The sequence below is a fragment of the Microcaecilia unicolor genome, chromosome 4 (genome assembly GCF_901765095.1).
Source record: "Microcaecilia unicolor chromosome 4, aMicUni1.1, whole genome shotgun sequence".
NCBI lineage: Eukaryota > Metazoa > Chordata > Amphibia > Gymnophiona > Siphonopidae > Microcaecilia > Microcaecilia unicolor.
The window spans coordinates 316,265,084-316,288,603 of record NC_044034.1 but is presented as its reverse complement, the minus strand read 5'-3'; positions in this window follow the sequence as shown (position 1 = coordinate 316,288,603).

Sequence of the window (23,520 nt, the reverse complement as noted above, 5' to 3'; positions counted from 1 at the left end):
GGGTTGAAATTTGTGAACAGATAGGGCCTGAGTGGTATATCATGATATCAGGGTAGTGTCTGTTTGTGATAGGGGTTACCTAATTATCTTTTCACTTTCCTTTTACTGGGAAAGGCACCTGAAATAAACCAGCTGACCAGGGGGCCAATGCTGCAAAAGTGCATGGACATTTGTGCAGGGTTAGTGCAATGTCGGTGCACAATTTTGTGGGCACACAATGCAGAAAAGGGTTTTATGCAGAAGCTAATCCTTTGCAAAGTCTTGCATTAGACGCCGGTGCACAGTATATTAAGATCAATGATAATAACGCTATTAGCTATTCCACCCTGATGGAGAAAAATACGCAGAAGACTTTAAGGCTGAGCAGGACACAAGAGCTTTAACACCATGTCCAAGGAGGCAGAAATGGGTTAACGTCCTGCTGCAGTAGCATCTCTGAGGATTTAATATCTATTCTTGTTTTTCTTACAAGCATATGGGACCCACCAACTTTTTCTGTGGCCTCCATAAAGAGGAAAAAGGGGCAGTTGATGGTTCAGTGCTAACGACAGCTACAGCTGTGCACAGATCTGAGCAGAAAAAAAACTGTATCAGTTCCAGGGCTTTTTTTGAGAGGGTACTTTGGGATACTGAATACCAGCACCTTTTCCATTGTCTGCTAAAATTGACCCATGGTCCCCAAGTTTTAATGAAAGAGCTGAGGTTCTACACACCAATTCTACCTTGTCATAGATTCTGTGACTGGTTGCAGGAGGCCTGGCTATTGTGGGGTGGGTCCCTCAATGATCACCCAACCCTTGAAGGGTGGCCTGGTATTTGAGTACGGCTAGATGCTATACTGTACATAAATATCAGTATGGCAAACATTTTCCCCTGATTTTATAAATGGTGCCCAAATTTGGCTGCCCAAAATTGTGTGTGATCCTGAGATGCACTCACAAATAAATTAGTTAATGAGCTGGTAACAATCAATAATTGGCAGTTAAAAATCAATTATTGACATTAATTTACGCTAATTTGGATTTGTGTGTGAATCTGGCTGTGTGCGATTCTATAAAGATCCACGCCCAAATCCTGTCATGCACAACCCCAAAGGGGGCATGGCTATGGGAGGGGCATGGGCAGGTCAGTGGTGTTCCAAAGAATTATACACAGTCCCCCCGATATTCAGCGTTAATTGGCCAGAACTTCTACTGACCAGTTAAATAGCACTTAACCAGCTATCTGCCGATATTCAGCGGGGGATACCTGGCTATCCCCTGCTGAATATTCCCAGTTAGCAGGTAGCAGGTAACTGGTTTATTGCCCGAAATAACCAGCTATCCAATGATTTTTAAAGCCGGCCTCAAAACTAGAGTGGACTTTTTCAAATTTATACGAAAATTAAAAATCATGAAGTTCTTTTCAAAAAAACCATCAGACCATAATGATCTATCAATTGTGAAAAACAATAGTAGATGGCTTCCACCAGGCAATACTCACCATCTGATACAAACCTATGAAACTGTTGTACTTAATGACATAGCAGCATTAGAAAAACAAGGCAAGAGAAGAGCTTTCTATAATCTAACTGAAGAAGAAAGTGCTGCTGTCAAGGCATTACAAAAAGACCCTAACATTGTTATCAAACCAGCAGATAAAGGTGGAGCTATAGTTGTAATGAACAGGGAAGACTACGTTCATGAAGTTCACAGACAATTGAATGATTCCACTTTCGATAAAATTGTAAGGAAGGACCCTACAGAGAGTATTCAGAATGAAATTTCCTCACTAGTTAAATTAGGCAAAAAGGCGCAATATCTGACAAAGAAGGAAGCTAATTTTCTATTCGTAAAAGAACCCATTATACCGACTATATACATTCTACCAAAGATACACAAATCCCTGTCCAGACCCCCAGGCAGACCTATTGTATCTGCCTGTGGCTCTTTGTTAGAACCACTATCCATTTTCATAGATAAATTTTTACGTCCTTTGGTTTACAAAATTTCATCGTATACACGTGATTTAGCAGACATGATTAATACGCTCCAAACAATTATTCCAAGTAAGGACGTGATTCTGGTTACCTTCGATGTAGAGAGTCTATACACCAATATCCCACAGGAAGAGTCTATTGGAATTATCAAAGAAGAGTTGCTTAAACAAAACATACAACCTAGGATCCCAGTGCAATTTATTATAGAGCTTGCCACGATAGCACTTACCAAAAATTTCTTTGCATTTGATGGCAAGTTTTACCAACAGATTAAAGGTACAGCTATGGGTGCCACATTCGCGCCATCCATTGCTAACCTATACGTAGCTAACTTTGAAAAGAATTATATATCAAGGAATACATATATGGACAATATATTTCTTTGGAAAAGATACATAGACGATGTCTTTATGATCTGGAGAGGAACAGAAAGTGATTTAAAAGACTTCTACAATTGGTTAAACACCCTGGATGTCAACTTAAAATTCCAAATGAATTTTAATAAAGAAAGCATCCCCTTCCTAGACATTAATACATGTATTAAACAAAACAAATTCACTACAGACATTTACCATAAACCCACAGATGTCAATAAATACTTACATTATGAAAGTTGCCATAGTAGAAGTCTCAAAACAAATTTACCTTACAGTCAATTTTTGCGGTTAAGACGGTTATGTTCAGACGCAGAAACATATATACTTAGATCTAAGGATATGTCCAGACGTTTCAAAGAAAAAGGTTACCCATTGAAATGTATAAGAGAAGGTTTACAGAAGGCCTCTAATACTTCAAGAGAGGCATTACTTAGGCCAGTTCATAAGACAAACAAAGATAAGATAGTTTGTACATTACTTTTTACTAATATGTCAAATTCTATTGTTAATATCATTAAAAAACATTGACATCTGCTTGAAAATTTAGAAATATTTGATCAGAAGAAGCTAATCGTAGCATATCAGCGAGAGAAGAATCTCAGGGATCTTTTAGTCCCGTCCACATTACCTAATATAGGTGTACCACTAAACAATCTGCCTAGTGGTCACTTTCCTTGCGGTAAATGTTCAGTTTGTAATGTGAATTTAAAAACTAGAAGACTCTTTATACAATCAGCAAATAAAGAAATCAATCTGCAACAATTTTCCAACTGCCAAACGAGTAAAGTTGTGTATATTGCCATATGTCCTTGTAAATTAGCCTATATAGGCAAAACAAAAAGAAAATTGAAAACTAGGATTATTGAGCATAGAAGTGCATTGAAAAGAAAATCATTAGACAAACCATTAGTACAGCATTCATTTAGGACATAAGTTTGAAAATTATAAGTTTTGTGCAATTTATTTATATAAGAATAAATGGAGAGGAGGCCCAGTTGATATTCATCTGCTACGTAAAGTACAAGAGTTTATCTATGAATTAAATACTCTCCATCCACACGGTCTGAATACTGAAACAGACCTCTCTGTGTTTCTTTATGATTAATTTATTCGGTTGTATATAAGCATGTAAGACATCCACCACACAATCTCTTTACCTTTTTATTCATATTTTTTATTTTTTTAATCCATGTATATTATAATTTTCAATAATTTTTATGATACGGTTTTTGTATTATTTTCTTATTTGTTTTCAAACAGATAATCATATATATTCCACATTTTTCATATTTTTAGCTCTTCATTTTTCATTTTTTATTTTCATTTTTTAATTTGGTATCTCTACTTCCACCATTATTGATATTTTATCATTTTTCAATACATTCAGTTTATTGATAGCATATATAATTTTCTATTTTTAATGGAGACATACATATTATTAATTTTATCATTTTTTGTGTGACGATATATATTATTTATATTATTTGCATTATCATTAATTTTATCATCTTTCATTTTTTTCTTTTTTGTGTGATGATACATAGTAACATGTTTATTTGCTAAAGAATAATTAATACTGTTAGATCATGTTTTTTAATTCTTTTATTCCTTGCAACATAGTTTTTTTTATTCCTTGCAGTATGAATTATTTTCTGTGTTCACACCATTGATGTCACTGCTTGGCATCCAGAATTACCAAACATTGTTTTCTATATCATTAGATCATGTTTTTTAATTATTTTTTTATTTATTATTATTTTTTTTATTTTTATTATAAATTAAATATTTTTTGCAGCATATTTTCTATTGTAGCATATTTTCCTTTGGTTTTTACACTATTGATGTCACTGCTTGGCATTCAGAATTACTGAACCTTTCCCCATTTTGTTTAGCTTCTTTTAGGCAATTCTTATACGTGCAACATTTTTATTTACATTATGACATGCGATGCGTCTTGACTTCTGACCAGTCATGTCTTCTCCTTCCTCTTATCACGGACATCAACAGTTGGTATTTTGATTCGTTACTTCTGGTGATCTGATTGGTCACATTATAAGAGACGTCACTTGGATTTTATTTTTACTTACACATATTTATTATTTATTTCACTTTTTCTCACCCCTATAATAACATTGCGTCTCCTAGTAATGCGGACTATTGTAATTTATGCACACTGGCGTTACGTTATTCGAGGTGGTTTGCCCTTTGACCCGTCTTTTCACCCCCTGGCTTTTAGTATTCGTTTTTTTATTATTCGTTTTTTATCTTTTTCACTATTTTCCATGATAAATAAATAAATTAAATGTGGTTTTACAGATTAACCATGATATAAATATATCCATTCGTTTGAGTTGTCCGGTTTCCACATTTCTTACGTGAAGTCACTTGATCTCTGTCTCTCGCTCTCTCTCTCTATATATATATATTTTATATTGTTCAGGACATTCAAATGAGTTCATTAATTCATTTGATTATTTATGGATTCATTTGTAGATGTGGATAACATCGTGTTTTTTAGAAGTACTTTGACCCTTTAACTTCCTGTGCTCGTCATCACGTTTTTTCAGCACTCTCAGAGCTATGAGACTGTTAGATTGACTTCATGTAAGTAATTGCCATTATACTATTATTTTTCTTCCATAAGGCTGATATTTCAATCTTATTAATGCCTCTGGCTGTCTACGGACTGCATTGCATGCTCAGCATTGCTGGTATATAACATTTCATGGATACTTAATCTACCATGTCGTTCATACAGACGCAGGTTTAACATTTCCTATTTTCATTTATATATGCTATATTTAGGTCAATATATATCTTTCTTTTTTCATTTTCTTTCTTTTTTCAACTTTTTGATATCTTTTCAATTTTTGAAATATTTATATTTAGGTCAGTATTCTTTTTGGCATCTCTGACTGAGCTGTTTTTTTCAAATCAAGGTGATCTTCTGTACATGTGAGTTATATATATATTCATTATTTTTACTTTGATTTTTATGTTTTATCATTTGTTTGTACATATGGTTATATATTTTCTCGGTTTCTCTTATATTTTTTCTCGGTTTTTCTAGTTTATTTCAGCACATATCCAATATATATCCATTACGTTTGACAGTAAAGGATTGTTGTGTAGGTGGGTGTCTTTTGTTTCAACTTTGGTTATGCTAATGTTTTTAGCAATAGAATATTAGTTATTTTATTTCATATGCTTTCTATACCATCTTATATGACATTTATATGTTTTAGTCTAGGACAGATGTCTTTTAATATTATTTGATTAATTTTATTTGATTAACATTATTGTGATTATTCTAATTTATGTTATGTTATTTCATAGTCAGTATGCATAGAATGTACAGTTTTTTGGTTTGGGATATTGGTGTCATATAGTTTATATATATATATATGTTTCATATATGTATTTTATTATTTTACCATATTTTTTATATTTCATATTAATGTTATTTCTACTCTATACTAATGTAGAATTCTTTGTATGATATGTACACATACCAATTTATATGTGTTTTTTGACAATATTATTCTAAATTAGATGAATATGTATATGACAAACAAACATATATGTTTTTATGTTATTATTATGTTTTTTTTTGTAGCCCCTGAAGCAGCCCTGTAGGGCAAAACACGGCCTGTGTCGGGCTGTTTGTGTGTGTATATATTTTAATTGGTTTTTATCAATAAACTACATTTGTCTTTTAACGATCTGCTCCGTTCATTTTCCAACCAAAGTATTTTTGGATGCATACTTTATAAATCATGAGAATGTTTTGCACAGCATTCTACTAAAGCTGTAATAATATATTATCAAAATAATGAAGGCAATATACTAACTGGAGAAAAAAGGATAAATACCACTTTGAACAGAAAAACGGCACATAGTGGGGTTCATTTTCAAAACAAAAAAATGTTCACAAAATGCCATAAGGTGGCAGAAGGTTGTTTTTTTCTCAAACACATCCAAGTTTCAATTTTTGACACCTCAGCTTTAGATGTTTTGCTTCACAGTTCTTCCAAATTTCAAGGAGGTGTGATGGGGGCATGTTTTGGGCAGGATCTGGGCGGGCCATAGGCAGCCCCAAAAGGTAGACATTTTTCTGCAATAATGGAACAATATGAAAATATCTAGGGCCAAAACTAAGACTTTTTGGCTAGACCTGTTTCAATCACGACTAAATGACCAAAAGGTGTCCTAAATGACCAAATGACCACTGGAGGGTTTAAGGCATAACACCCACTTACTCCCCCATGGTCACTGACCCCCTCCCAACCCCCTAAGATGTGACAGTGACAGTACATACCAGGCTCTATGACAGCTTCACAAATGATGGTCATTCTTGTTAGAGCAGCAAGCAGGTCCCAGGCGTAGTCTAGTGGTCAGTGCAGTAGACTGTAGAGAAGGAGACCCATGCCCATATCCCATTTGTGGTGGACCATGTGAGCCCTCCAAAATACACTGAATACCTATTGTACCTACATATAGGTGGCACCTGCAAGCTTGAGAGCTATTGTAATGGTGTACAGTGAAGTACAGTAGGTATTTTTCTGCTCCTGGAGGGCTTACCATACAATATAAGGAGGTTATGGTGAAACGTGTACCTGGGACCTTGTATAAAGTCCACTGCAGTGCCCCCTGGGCTGCCTCACTGCACTGCTGGGATGTCTGTGTGGCCAGTCTACTAAGAATGATGGCCCCCAAGACATCCCAGTGGCTGGTTTTTTGGCGTTTTCTCTTGGATGCTTTATTTTCCAAAATGGTCCCAAAAGAAAAACACACTGAGCACAAAACATCTAGGAAAAGACAATTTTTGAAGCAAAAGGATAGACATTTTTCAGATTCCAAAATGGATATGTTTGCCACTCAATTTTTGGACATTTCTAGCAAAACATCCAAAATCGGACTTAAGACATTTTATTGAAAATGCCCTTCAGTGTATATTATTTGTGATAGTGTGCATGCTACCATTTTAGCACTCAATGTAGCAAGTTTTTCTACTTCACAAATTCTAAAATTAAACGCTGAATTTTACACATGGAAAACATTATTCAAATGAATTATTAACGAGTTGCTGAGATGCATAAAATCATGCAAAGCAGTTCATTAACTATTTAACTTATGAAATTGGATTTGTGGGCAGACTTTGCAAAAAAAAAATCCTTGTTTTCTAATTGGTCTATCAAAGCTATTCTTCTATTGGACCTATTTGCAGAGTACAAAAATATCACATGCAAAAATTCTAAAATACATGCAAAAACGTGCAATGTAATACATGCTGCAATTTTCAATATCATTAAGACAGCGAAGGGTAATTGAATGGGAAGCACAAATCATGGCAATGGTGCATTAACAAGGACCAACAGCTAGTTTTATGTAAGACTAATGGACACCCACAAAACATTTGTAGTGGCCCCAACCTTTTGTTGGGACCTGGGAAACCTGCAGCGGCGCCCATAGAGCTGCTGCTATGACCCCACGTGCGGCTTTCTTTCATTTGTTACTTTTACTTCGCAGCCAAGTAGTCAGGGAGGCAGTCGCGGTGCCAACCAATAAGCGAGGAGCAGATCAGGGAAGGGGAGGAAATTGGCAGTGGTGCAACAGAGCCATGACCCCGCGCATGGCTTTCTTTTCTTACTTTTAATTACTTCGCAGCCAAGTCAGGATTTGGGAGGCAGACAGGCAGTAAGCGGTGTGAACCAATAAACGAGAGGCAGGTCAGAGAAGGGGAGGAAACCGGAAGATGCGCAATAGAGCTATGACCCTGCGCGCGGCTTACTTGTGTTACTACACAGCCAAGTTGGGGTCAGGGAAGCAGTAAGCGGCGAAAACCATTAAGTGAGGGCCAGGAAAAGGTCAGGGAAGGGAAGCTAAGCTCGTGGTTGTTCCAGGGCTCTGAGGACTGAGGAGGAAATGTCAGTGAGTGATCAGGAGGGATGGAAAAAAAAAAGAGAGAGAGAGAGAGAGGGCCAATGGAGGGGTGAGGGGAACAGAGATGGGATGATGCACGATGAACAGGAAAAAAAAAGAGCAGTACTGGGGGAAGGACAGGCAAAGGGGAGGAGGAAAAGGATAAAATTGGATGCAGAGGGGAGAGAGACAAAAGGGCAATGTGAATGGAAAGAGAGAGAGAGGTGATGTTGGATGTCTGGGTGGGGAGAGGGAGGGGGAATCCTGCATGGCAGATGGAGGGAGAAAGAGAGAGGGTCCTGGATGGGGCCGGAGCCAGGGCCAATGGGATGAGGAGAAGAGAGATGGGATGAAGTTGCATGATAAAAACAGGAAAAAAAAAGAGAAACAGGAGTACTGGGGGAGCAACAGGCAAAGCTGGATAGAGGGGAGTTGAAGAAAAAGATAGAGTAAAGATGGATGCTGGGAGATGAGACAGAAGAGCGATGTAATGGGGAAGAGAGAGAAGTGATGTTGGATGGTGAGAGGGTGAAAGAGACAATGGAGTGATGTTGGAGGGGGATATGAGAGAGAGACAGTCACAAAAGAGATCCTAGATGGCTGAGAGGGGGGGTCCTGCATGGCAGATGGGGAGGGGGAGAGAGAGGAGATAAACTAAATACCTGCAACTCTGAAACCTTGTGGTCATTTGGCAACCTACTAAAAACATTGGTAGCCAAATCATTTTATAGTTACGTGTATGCGGGGATGGGTCTCTAAAGGGTTAAGTGAGGGTGGAAATGGGGTTAATAAAGACAGTGAAAGAGAAGCAGTAGGACATAGGGTATAGAGTAACAGATGGAAGCATGGCCTGGAGACAAGGGGAAGGAAGGAGAGACAAGGATGGAGCTGGGGCTGATGAGAGAATAAGAGGCAGTGGCGGGTACATGAGGGCTAAGAGGGTGACTACAGGGGTTAGGAATGGGGGAATAAGGAAGTGGGTGAAAATGAGGGGAGTAGGAAACTGAGGAAGGAAAGATACAGAGGGGCAAAGGAAGTGCTGGAGAGGGAATGAGGGAGATGGGGAAAAGTCAGTTGGTAGATGAGACAAATCTGTGAAAAGGAGACTAAGGACTAGAAGGTGAGAGAATGAGAGTAAAATCAAATGGGTGGATATAATCACAGAGAAGAGAAAAGTGAGTGTGTGTGTGTGTGGGGGGGGGGGGGGGGGGGGGGCTAAAGCAAAAGATCAGTACCAGACAGAAGGAAAGGTAGAAGACAAGAGAGAGAAGAAATGAAACGATCAACCTGGAAAAGAATTCAGGAAAAGACTGACTCATGGTAAAGAGATGGAAACCAGCTTAATTAGAAAATTAAAATTCCCAGACTACAAAGGTAGAAAAAATGGTTTTTATTTAATACTTTTAAGGACTGAGATGTGTCTGCTTTGTTAAATGTCCATTTTTTCCCTATTTTTATTTTATAAAGTACAGGAGAAAATTCATTTCTGCTTCTCTCTTACCAATATTGCCCTGCTTAAGGAGTCTGACTTTCTTGATGGTATCCATTTCAGGTTTTTTTCTGCAGGTTTTTTGTGGTCTCCTATTTTGTACCAGGTGAGAGAGGCTGTCCATATTCTGAGGTGAAGGATTCTGCTATCACAGGAGTGGACAGCCTCAGTCCTCAAGGGCCACAACCCAGTTAGATTTTCAGGATTTCTCCAATGAATATGCATGAGATCTATTTGTATACAATGGAGTCGGTGCATGCAAACAGATCTCATGCATATTCATTGGGGAAATCCTGACATTTCGACTGGCTTGCTGCCCTCGAGGACTGAGGCTGCCCACCCCTGTGCTAGCATATAGTGTCTGTGTAGGAAAGGTCTAGCTTGTTCCAGTTTCCCAGTAGCCAGTATATTGGTGCTCTATGGCCCAGTATAATATTTATATCACTCTCTTTTCATAGGTGGGTTAGGGCTGTTATGGTGTGCTAGTTTTCAGTATAGGTTTTGAGTTTCATCTTGCAGGATTTTGTGTTAAAGTATCTGGTCCTATTTGAAAGTAGGCTCTGGGGCAAGGGCTGCCTTTGGCGGCCCTTGAGGGGCATAATCGAACGGAAACGTCTATCTCCATGGGAGTTTATCTCCAAGAACGGGTCCGTGAAGGGGCGGACCGAACCGTATTTTCACAAAAAATAGACGTCCATGTTTTATTCGACAATTTGTGAGCTGGGCGTTTTTGTTTCTCAGCGATAATGGAAAATGAAAGCGCCCAGCTCAAAAACGAATAAATCCAAGGCATTTGTTCGTGGGAGGGGCCAGGAGTCGTAGTGCACTGGTCCCCCTCACATGCCAGGACACCAACCGGGCACCCTAGGGGGCACTTTTACAAAAACAAAAAAAAAAGGTAAAAGAGCTCCCAGGTGCATAGCACCCTTCCCTTGTGTGTTGAGCCCCCCAAATCCCCCTCAAAACCCACTGCCCACAAGTCTACACCATTACTATAGCCCTAAGGGGTGAAGGGGGGCACCTACATGTAGCTACAGTGGGTTTGGGGGGTTGGACAACTAATAAGCATTAAGCAGCACAATTGTAACAGGTAGGGGGGATGGGCCTGGGTCCACCTGCCTGAAGTCCACTGCACCCCCGAACAACTGCTCCAGGGACCTGCATACTGCTGCCAGGGAGGTGGGTATGACATTTGATGGTGAAAATAAAAAGTTGTGAAACATCATTTTTTTGTGGTGGGAGGGGGTTAGTGACCACTGGGGGAGTCAGGGGAGGTCATCCCCGATTCCCTCTGGGGGTAATCTGGTCATTTAGGGCACGTTTGGGGGCCTTATTCATGAAAAAACAGGGTCCAGGAAATGTGCCCTAAATTCTAGCTACAAACGCATACTTTTTTTCCATTATCGGCGAAAGGCGCCCATCTCTGTTCGGGTGATAACCATGCCCCAGTCCCGCCTTTACCACGCCTCCGACATGCCCCCATCAACTTTGTATGCTTCCGCGATGGAGTGCAGTTGAAAACATCCAAGTTCGACTTTCGATTATACCGCGTTATTCGTTTTTGTGAGATAAACGTCCATCTCCTGATTTAGGTCGGAACTTGGGCGTTTTTCTCGTTCAATTATAAGCAGGCTTGTCACCCAAAGTAAAATGCTCAGTACTAGTGGTCTCCGCATCTTGTAGAGTCACCATACAAACAAAAGCCCATCTGATTTAAAAAAGTGTCTAGCAGTGGAAGGAGTGTGTGTGCTGTCCCTGAGGTGATGGTCACAATTTGAAATATTTTTACTTCTAGTTAAGAAGACAGGCTGCCTGCCCCATGTCTGGTCTTTTACTGGTGTGGTGCTCAATAAAGATTTTTTTTGTTCTCCATTTGGCTGGAAGGTCATCCTTGGTTCACCCCTACTCCTTGCTATTGCTGACTGTTGCCTGTAGGGGCTCTTCTCCCTTTTGGTGTGTTTGAAAATTAGTGTGTGGCCATTAATAGAAATAATGGAAATTTGGCTATTGTATTGATGCGGTAAAATAGCCTTAGCGTGCAGGAATGACACGCATAAGCACGCACTAATGTCACTTTTTATCACAGTTTGGTACAAGGGCCCCTTGGTTCCATCATTCTGGAATGGTATCCTTTTATATATCAGGTTAAAAATTTCATTTTACTAATTCAAGTCATCCTGGCAAGTTAAATAGCACCAAATACTTTAGATTTAAAAGCTAAAAAAGCTTTTCGTCTATGTTGAGTTGTTCTAGAAACATCAAGAAAAACATTGATCTTTGCACTACAAAATATTCTGAAAATAATGTTTCAAAATCAGGGATTTATCTTTTTCACTGCTAAAAGTTACCGAAACAGTGGATCTAGTACTAATAATACCTTCAGTATCCTCAAGAAAAGCAGTTAAATGTATTTCTGCAAAAACTAAGAGGCCCTTTTACCAAGCCACGTAATTATCTCCCAACATGCGCCAAAATGGAGTTACCACCCGATTACTGCGTGGCTCTTGTGGTAATTTCATTTTTGGCACGCTTCCGATACGCACGACAGAAAAATCATTTTTATTTTCAGATGTCCACCAAGTGGCATTTGATGCACGTAGGTCATTGCTGGATAGGGTCAGGGATGAATGGAGGGGGCAAGGGACAGATGGGCATGTATGGATATGGATGGTAGGCCTCGGAGAGGGGAATAGCTGGATAGGGTCAGGAATGAATGGAGGGGCAAGGAACAGATGGCATAGATGGATGGGAGGGTAGGGCTCAGGGAGAGAGGGGAATTGCTGGATAGGGATGAATGGAGGGGGCAGGGGACAGATGGGCATGTATGGATATGGATGGCAGGCCTCGGAGAGGGGAATTGCTGGATAGGGTCAGGGATGAATGGAGGGGCAAGGAACAGATGGCATAGATGGATGGGAGGGTAGGGCTCAGGGAGAGAGGGGAATTGCTGGATAGGGATGAATGGAGGGGGCAGGGGACAGATGGGCATGGATGGATATGGATTGCAGGGCAGGGCTCAAGGAGAGAGGGGAATTGCTGGATAGGGTCAGGGATGAATGGAGGGGGCAAGGGACAGATAGGGATGGATGGGAGGGTAGGGCTCAGGGAGAGAGGGGAATTGCTGGATAGGGATGAATGGAGGGGGCAGGGGACAGATGGGCATGGATTGGGAGGGCAGGGCTCAGGGATAGAGGGGAATTGCTGGATAGGGATGAATGGAGGGGGCAGGGGACAGATGGGCATGTATGGATATGGATGGCAGGCCTCGGAGAGGGGAATTGCTGGATAGGGTCAGGGATGAATGGAGGGGCAAGGAACAGATGGCATAGATGGATGGGAGGGTAGGGCTCAGGGAGAGAGGGGAATTGCTGGATAGGGATGAATGGAGGGGGCAGGGGACAGATGGGCATGGATTGGGAGGGCAGGGCTCAGGGAGAGAGGGGAATTGCTGGATAGGGATGAATGGAGGGGGCAGGGGACAGATGGGCATGGATGGATATGGATTGCAGGGCAGGGCTCAGGGAGAGAGGAGAAATTGCTGGACATAAAGGGGAGGGAAGAGAGATGAAGGAGATGAAATGAGGGAAAAGGAAGAGAGGAGAAAAACTGCACATGGATGAAGAAAATAGGCAGAAGCTGAGGACCAGAAATGAAGAAGAAAGGAAAGAAATAAATGGAAAGGAAGCTCTGGAAACGGAGTTAAGAGGACAGATAGCAGAGGAATCAGATACTGGGCCAGCATGATCAGAAAAAGAAAGTCACCAACGGTAGAAAAAAATCATTTTATTTTCATTTTAGTGTTGGAATATGTCCACTTTGAGAATTTACATCTGCTATCTTATTTTGCAATGTATAGCAATTTGTTTCTAGAATATTGCTGACAATTCCTGTCAGTGTGGCAAGTGGTGAGCGATCATTTTCACCGGGGGGGGGGGGGGGGGCGCCAACTGATAGTCTGCAGGGGGGCGCCAGGGACCCTAGGCATGGCCCTGACTTGAATTATGTGTTACAAAATGGACTCTTCCCGAAGGAGAAAGAAAACATTCTTCTTGCCCCTTACCCAAAGACGCAAAGAAAAGTGCCAGCGAATTAACCAACTACAGCCGCATTGAGCCTACCATGAGTGGGAAAGCACGGGGTATAAATGTAACAACAACAACAAAAAATTACAGCCCAGTTACCATGTGAGACTTTACTGCTAGGTCAACAGCTGGCGGAAAGGTCACAGACCCAAAGTGGACGTGCGGCAATTTGGATTTTGCCATTTTCGGCAAAAATTTAAAAGGGCCTTTTTTTACAGGCACTCTGAAAAATGCATCAGCGTGTGCCCAAAATCCGTGCCTACACTATCGCAAGCCATTTTTCAGCGCACCTTAGTAAAAGGACCCCTTATTGATCCACATCCTGATGATCCCAACGTGGTCTTAATTTTAACCAGTAGAGTGATATGTTAGCCGTGTTAGTCCACTTTTAAAGGCAATAAATAGAAGTAAAATAAAACAGAGAAAAGAAAATGAGATGATACCTTTTGAATATTTGTGGCTAACCAGCTTTATTGCACGATATAGCAGCTTAGCCACTATGCAATATAGCCTCTTCTTGTGAGACTGTCATTGGAATGTTTTGATGTTTCACTTATTTATACTATTTTTCAACATTTGCTTATTTCTGATCTGAAGAAGAAGGGTTACCTTCGAAAGCTAATCAAAAAAATGTATTGTTAGTCCAATAAAAAAGGTATCATCTTATTTTCTTTTCTATGTTTTATTTTATTTCTATTTATTACTATTAACTTTAACCAGAAAATAATAGCAATTAGAAACTGACATAGTATCAGTTGTAGCTAAACCTAAAATCTCCTTTAAATACTTCCAAAGCTAAACCTCAGAAGATAACAAATACATACAAGGAAAATTCAGGAAATGCAGATTCCTCACTCTGTTAGCATTTTCCATTATTTCTAACTTCAAAAGAATATTCTGAGAGTCCTTAATAGCTGAGACAGAAGTAGCTTCCATAGAGGTAGGCTGGGTTTCTACAGCTGATAAACATTTATCCAGTATGTCAGTATTAGGGGTCCACATTAGTCAATTTCTCCACTACTTCCTTAGAAAAAGTCACATTTTGAAAGATAACAGCTTGAAGGATCCCCTCCACTCACTGGCTTGAATCCCATATATCTTGCAAGTTAATTTCCTGATTTTCCCCATAAGTTGAGGCAACTGACAGGGATAAGTAGCTTGTAAAATTGAAGGTAATTTAACAACGGAAATATTTAAGAAGATACCTTCAGTTGAGTTACCCCAATAAGGGACAGAATACCTCCAGGTATAAATTTTAATATGTCTCTCTCAGGTTAATTACAGTATTGATTTGAAAATATGCCAAGGGTAATTATCTATTAGATCCTTACCTAAGCAGACTATTAAGGGAAATGTCAAATGGTCTCTGGGTTGCTAAGTTTGTGACTTGATCTCTGCAAGAAAACATGCTAGAAGGAACATGGGATGTCAGTAGCCAAAGCCAAGTACGTTGTGGTAGACATGGGAGTAAGCATGGATGAAGCTGGGAGAAGTATACAAATAGATTGTAGTGTCCCCTTACCACATTGTACAATAAGGTTTCTGGGCATTGGGCAGCATTTCATGAAAAGTTACACCCTAAACTTGTACAACACCTTCCTACAGTACTGGAAAAGATGTGGTTCCATTGTATATTTGAAACAAAGCCAAAGCAGGTTCTTGTATATGTTTTTCCAACCCAACATCCATAATAACCCACTAATATGATCTATTTGATTCTTTCTTTTTTTTGAGTAGTAAGTGAGCACATTTCTGCAACACTCTTCATTTAGAAAACTCACCATTGGACGACATTGAACTTTCTCTAAGAAGTATCCTTTCTTTTTTTTTTTTTGTTACATTTGTACCCCGCGCTTTCCCACTCATGGCAGGCTCAATGCAGCTTACATGGGGCAATGGAGGGTTAAGTGACTTGCCTAGAGTCACAAGGAGCTGCATGTGCCTGGAATCGAACTCAGTTCCTCAGTTCCCCAGGACCAAAGTCCACCACCCTAAGCACTAGGCCACTCCTCCTATATCGTAGATTACTGAGCAATCAGCCAAAGGGGTTCAAATCCCACGTTCGCCACTCCTCATGCTGAAAGTTAAGATGAAAATGAGCCATTAGTTTCCAAGCCACCTGGAGGTGATTAAAATATTGAGATTTTTTTTCAAGGATGCCTTTTTCCTCACCTATACACACTATCAGATAGTTTATTGAGTCACAATTGATTACATTGAAATTATGTAAAGAAATTATGATGAAAAACACTACCCCCTCAATACTGTTATGCAACATTTTTTGTATCGGAAGTTTCAAATCATATATTGAAGAAACAACAAAATCATGAAAATAATACAATAGAGAGAAAAGAAATAATACTTTACTCTATTTCTTATGAATCGCAACGTGCCCAAAGGAGTCCAGTGCTATTTACATAATAAAAGAGACTGGATATACCAGGAATTACAATAAAAACCTCACTTCATAGCCTCATCAAGAGAAAAACACCAGAGACACAAAGCAAATGAGAATACTACATAACAAGATGAACCAAATCGGCCCTATTCCTTATATATGGGTGCTTTTACTATGCTGCGGAAAGTGGCCTTAGGGCATGTTAAGGCCATTTTAACCTCAGCAGTAAAATGGCTGATTTTCTATTTTTTTTTTTAATTAATGGCCATGAGCTAACGTAGCCATTAGTGTGCGGCCATTACTTACTGCTAACCATTTTGTAGGTGGCAAGGGCTGAAGCAGTAATCCTGTCCTAATCAGATGTGCCCACTCTTCTCCCCAGACACACCCCCTCAACTAGAAAATAAAAAACATTTTTAGTGTGCAGATAGCGCACGCAAATGTGGAACTTAACACAGGATGCCTGAACACTTCCCACAATAAGCCTGTTTAAGCTGTGCTAAGCATATGTTAGTGCTTACCACCAAGGTCAGCCCAAGACAATCTGCCCCCTGAGGCAAGGAATGAGTTGCCACCTCCACCCCACCACCATCCTGCCATGGTCTGCAATATCCCCCCTACCTTCTTCAGCCCCCTTCCACCAATTTACCTTTTCCTTTTCATTTATCCAAAGGCGGCGGCAGCAATTCCAGAGTCTCTACTGCAGCCTGCCTCTCTGATGTAACTTCCTGTTTCCTCAGAGGCAGGCCACAGTAGATAGAAGAGGACAGGACCAGCGACAGAGCAGCCTCTGGGAATCGCTGCCGCTGCCTTTGGAAAAACAAGAAAAGGTAAATTGATGGAAAGGGGTTGGGAAAGGAAGGGTAGGAGGTAGTGCCGCCTCAGAAGAGTGCTACCTGAGGCCCCCACCTCAGGTGCCCTAATGGTAGGACTGCCCCTGCTTACCACAGCTTAGTAAAAGGGCCCCATAATTCCCAGTTCCAAAAATATAAAACCTCTACATTATAACCTCCCAAATTATTCCTAGCTTATATCGTCAGCTGCATGTCCCAGTACAAATTTCTCAAGACGTGTTGAGTCCACAAAGACATGTACATCATTCAATAATATATTACTTCCAGAGATTAGTTTTCTGCCCGAAAGATTTTGAAATACTGAAAACAAGTTAGGCAAGTTTTTGGTAGGCAGATCAATTCTACGAAGAAGTGCTGACTTTGCCATTCTCTTTGGGGGTCAGGAAGGATTTTTGTTTTTCATTTTCCTGCAGAATAGGCTACAGATGCACCATCAGAAGGGAGGGGTAGTGGGGAAGGAGGAGGTTTTCCGAAGAGCACACTCATTGGTACTCTGGTCTTCTTTCCTCCCCAACCATGAAACTTTGTGACAACTGCAGTCGCACCAAAGGGAAAAGGAGTCAATTTTCAAAGGGAAACATGGATTTATAGCACCATGTTGTTTGTAATCAATGTTGGTTTTTAAGGCATTGCTATATACTGGTCATACTAAAAGATTTGCTTCTGAGAGAATGTATTGTTCAATATATAACTAGAAAATAAAGTGATAGCACTGGCTTAGTCAACAGTTTCAGTATCAAGGAACTGTTTGCACTGGCTTGTAGAAATCAAAATGTTCCCTTTATGCCTTTACAAACGTGAAAGAAACTTGTCCAGTATTTCCTGTTCCATTCTCTGCTAGCGACACTTTGGCCCTCACCAGTACTAGTACTGGGCACCTGGAGCACACAATACTACATTTTGCATAGGTGTCCTATGGAGCAGCAAACTCATGGATTAAGACGGAACCCACAGTGCAGGCCCGTCAAGTGCTTGAAGCAGACCATGTTCCAATCTTTGCTTTTGACCTTACCATCTCCTCTTTCTGCTGGATCTAGCTTACACCTTAATAACCTTCTGCCAAATTAGGTGTTTCCTCCAACTAAAACCTCAGCAGGTGACAATTTAAACTTCCTCGGGCTATTCTCTTGACTGGTTTGGAAGGAGTCCTCTAGGGGGTCAGATATTCCTTGACCTCTCTAATGAGGCTATCTTTTAGTCTCCTTGTACACCCTTCATGAGCTTTCACAGCTATGCCAAAAATGTATTTAGCCATTTCTCTGTTGGGCTCATTATGGCTACATTAACTCCAGTGTGAGTCTGCCTGAGCAGAGGAACACTGAGAACCTACAGTACATGAGTCGAAGGACAAAATGAGTGGGAAAATGACCAGGGACAAACGAGGAGACGTCTAAGAACAATAGACGTTTATTGGTGAAGACTTGACACAACATTGTGTTTCGGCGGTGAGCCTGCTTCAGGAGTCTTCATATAATGTATGTTAAATCATCAAAGATTAACAATCGTAGTTAAAAATCAAGACTCCTGAAGCAGGCCCATTGCTGAAACACAGTGCTGTGTCGAGTCTTCACCAATAAATGTCTATTGTTCTTAGAAGTCTCCTCATTTGTCCCTGGTCAGTCTGGTCATTTTCCCCACTCATTTTGTCCTTTTACATTAACTCCAGTGAAATAGCAAAAGGTTCTTCAGGCTATTTTCATTGCCTTTTTCTGTCTATTTTGCCCTTGACTTTCTAGAAACTTACAAAAAAAAAAAAGACTATGGACCCAATATTTAACTGTAGTAAATAGCAGTCAAATAAAAGACACTGACTCTTGCAGTTCAAATGAAACCAGATGTTTAGCATCAATACCTGGATTCTGGCCAGCACTGAATTTCTGGTATCAACACGGACCCAGAAGTGCTTTCCAATTAGTGGTGATATTCAGACTGCTAACCAGATAATAAACCTTTTTGCTGCCCACTTAATCCACTTTGCTATTTCGGTAGTGGTCTGAATATGGTTGCTGACTTGATAACCTTTGGCTCTGCCCAACCTCACCTCCACCTACAGACAACTCTAGCATTGTCTGGATTGTGCTGAGATGGTCAGAGGGCATATTTGGTGGCATTATCCAGTTAATGCCAATTGAATATCTCTCTCATTGGCAGTTATCTGGTTAGCAGACACTGCTAACTGAAAAAGTGCCTTTCAATATCAGCCCCTATGGGGTCCTTTTACTAAAGTACGCTGAAAAATGGCTTGCGGTAGTGTAGGTTCGGGTTTTGGGTGCACGCCGATCCATTTTTTAGCGCACCTGTAAAAAAGGCATTTTTAAAATTTTTTACGAACATGGATGTGCGGCAAAATCAAAATTGCCGCGTGTCCATTTTGGGTCTGTGACCTTACCGCCAGCCATTGACCTAGCAGTAAAGTCTCATGCGGTAACCTGGCGGTAATGACCTACACGAGTCAATGCCACTTGGTGCATGTCCGATACGCACGTCCAAAAATAAAAATGTATTTTTCCGGTCATGTGTATCAGACGTGCACCAAAAATGAAATTACTGCAAGAGCCATGCGGTAACCAGGCGGTAACTCCATTTTGGCGTGCATTGGGCACGCATAGACGCTTAAGTGCAGAAGGAATGGATCCTCAGGAGCTTAGTCAAGATCGGGAGGCGGGGCTGGTGGTTGGGAGGCGGGGATAGTGCTGGGCAGACTTATACGGTCTGTGCCAGAGCCGGTGGTGGGAAGCGGGACTGGTGGTTGGGAGGCAGGGATAGTGCTGGGCAGACTTCCTATATTTTTAAAGTCTCTGTTGAGGATCTGGACTTTAGCTCTGAGAAAATGAAGCCACTTTGAAGGAATTCCCCTCTCCCACATTGACAATCATTGCTTTGGACCAAGAGTTAGAAGTTTCTCTTTCAAATGACCCAGGTAACTCCCAAAATAACAAGGATGCTTCATTTTACTTTCCCTGCTAATATCAAGGGGAAGTAACCCAGGCTCACAGCTGGTTATAATCATTTTCAATAAAATTTATCACATTGATATTATACATATTGACTTTTTGAGCCTATGAGTAACCTCCAAAATAAATAGGAACATTGATATTCTTTTCTTGTGCTTCAGAGACCAGGTGGGTGTAGGGAAAGTGTTCAAGCTAGCAGCGAGCCCTGGGTTGGAATATCTACTTCCAAGTGATAAGGGAAAGTGAAATGGGACTTGATATACTGTCTTTCTGTGGTTTCTTGCAACTACATTCATTTGTACCTTTAGAGGAAAGGCCTTTAAACTGATAAGTTGTCCAAGCTGTGCCAAACCAACTGCAAAATAAAGAAAATACTTCATTTTTTTTCCAGCTTCTTTCCAGGATGTGATGCTTTATACTGGTCCCAGTATATGAATTATTCAGATCTGAAAGCTCCTATAATCTCTGGATTAAGATTATGTTGAGCCAATAAAACATGATGACAGTTGTAAAGTATTTTATACAGGATCCGTGTACTCTACTGTACCTTTGCACTAGGAAATCGTATGCAACATTCTCTGCAACTCATTTTTCCCCTTCTTTATGTTTTTATTGAGCTCTCTCTCTCTCTCTCTCTCTTTCTCTCTCTCTCTCTGTATATATATATATACACACACACACACATATTGTTAATTGTATTGTTCGAATGTTTACTGTGTTTCAGCGCAAACATTTTTAAAGTGCAAAAAATCGCTAGGTAGTGCCACTAAAATGTCAGTAACATCAACATTGCTTAATATAATTAAATGTTGTTTAATAGTAATATGTAAGTATGATGACTAAGAAAGTACATAAAATTTCTCACTGAAATTCGAAACATACAGGGATATTCAAAAAAAAAGTAACCCCCGAGAGATTTTTGCCCTTTTCTCAGCAACTGCTTTGAATTTCAGTGAGAAATTTTATGTACTTATTTAGTCATCATACTTACATATTACTATTGAACAACATTTAATTATATTAAGCGATGTTGATGTTACTGACATTTTTGTGGTACTATCTAGCGATTTTTGCACATTAAAAATGTTTGCGCTGAAACACAGTAAACATTCAAACAATACAATTAACAAAGTATCAGAATTTCACAGTTATTATGAATGCGCAAAGTGTCCACCCCCAGCTTTAACACATGCCTTCTGTCGCTTTGAAAAGTTTTTAACAGCTTTGTCCATTGGTCCCTGTGGCAGGCTTTGTTCCAGATCATCTGCAATGCTTCCTTGAGTTTGGTGATTGTTTGTGGCTTTGGGTGGAGCTTCTGATAGGCCTCTAACACTGCTTCCCAGACAAAAGTCTACCTCACTGTAATGTCATTAATAGTAAGCTGGTATGCCTTTTTTTTTTTCTCAAATAATGGTAGCTTTACAGTGCAAACATTTTTGAATGTATGATAATTGCTTGGTGGACATGCTAAAAAGTCTGTAACTTCGCCATCTTGAAAGATTATCTCATTCTACTTGACGCGTAAACATAGATAGTAACAACAAATAAAGCTGTAAAATTTCACATTGAAATTCCAAGTGGTTGCTGAGAAAACAGCAAAAAACTCAAGGTTACAAACAGCATTCTTAAGCAAAATGTCTATTACAATTGACTTTAACATTCACCCCATCCCTTCCTCCCCTCCCCCATTCCTGAGTCATTCACCCCTCCCCTGTGCCTTCTGTAACCCTTCCCTTCTCAGCATACTTTGCAATCTTATCAAAAGACCTTAGAAAATGCTCCCATATCTGTAGAAACTATTTGCTGTCATCTTCCCAGCTTTCTGTAAAGACAGCAGCTCCATTTCATTTCTCCAAAAGGTACATAAGAACATAAGTGTTGCCATACTGGGACAGACCAAAGGTCCATCAAGCCAAGGATCCTGTTTTCAACAGTGGCCAATCTAAGTTACAAGTACCCAGCAAGATCCCAAAACAGTAAAATAGACTATGCCGCTTATCCTAGAAATAAGCAGTGGACTTTCCCAAGTCCATCTTAATAAAGGTTTATGGACTTTTAGGAAATTATCCAAACCTTTTTAAAATCCTGCGAAGCTAACTGCTTTTACCACATTCTCTGGCAACGAATTCCAGAGTTTAATTACGCGTTGAGTGAAGAAATATTTTCTCAGGTTTGTTTTAAGTTTACTACTTAATAGCTTGAAGTCTCGGCAGCCTTTTTGAATATGCGGCAATATCGCGGAGAGCTGCAGTAGCGGGTGTCAGCATTAGTCTAACTGAGATTTGGGGCCATAACGGACTGCAGGCAGGAAGGAGTGGGCTTCCTTTCTGCCTCGAAGAAGTCACTAGACCACCAGGGTGCAAAAGGTAGACTTTGGGAGAGCACAATGAGGCCCTGGGGTATGGGGCACACGGGGCACAGGATTTGCAGGGCGGACAGCCTTCCTTTTATTTTCCCTGCCTCTGTTTGAACCTGATTGGATACCACAGTCCCCATTCCCGCGGTATCGAATCAGGTTCAAGCAGAGGCAGGGAAAATACTTTTTTAAAATACTTTTTCCACCTTATACTTTGTTATTAAGTACAAAAGTACTGCTTATTTGTAACCAGTTACAACTAAAAAGTATTGCAAAAAAAACTGTAACTCATTACAATTAAAAGTACTGAAAATTGTACAAGTACTTTGTTACTACCCCTCTCTGCCTGTCTACACTCCACCCAGACTCCACCCATGGATACACTCACTTTCAAACTACACACCAAAGCATTAGGAACCATTTTATAGAATTGTGTGCATCCAGAATATTGGCATTTACACCCCTATGTGTGTGGAGGGGTAGCCTAGTGGTTAGAGCACTGGGCTAACCAGGGGAGCCTGGCTCAAATTCCACTGCATCTCCTTGTAATCTTGCATAACTCACTTTAACCTTCCATTGCTTCAGGAACAAACTCAGACTGTGAACTCTTCAAGGACAGAGAAATATCTGCTGTACCCAGTGGTGTGCTGGAGCCAGCTCGCACCGGCTTGCAAGAGCCGGTTGTTAAATATTTTAGCATTTTGCTAGCCGGTTGTTCTGGCAGGGCGAGTCGGTTTTGCCTCTCCTCCTTCCTAGCTGCAGGGTCCCAGCACATACCTGAAGGCAGCCACCCTGGTGGTCTAGTGGATTCTTCGGGGCAGGAAAGATTCCCAGTCTTTCCTGCCCGCTGCCAGTGCTGACCCTCCTGCAGCTGCACTGCTCTTTAAAAATACTTCTACTCATCATTTCTCTAACGCTACTAGACATACGCAGCGCTGTACACTTGAACATGAAGAGACAGTCCCTGCTCGACAGAGCTTACAATCTAATTAGGACCGACAAACAGGACAAACAAGAGATAAGGGAATATTAAAGTGAGGATAATGAAATAAGGGTTCTGAACAAGTGAATAAGGGTTAGGAGTTAAAAATAGCATCAAAAAGGTGGGCT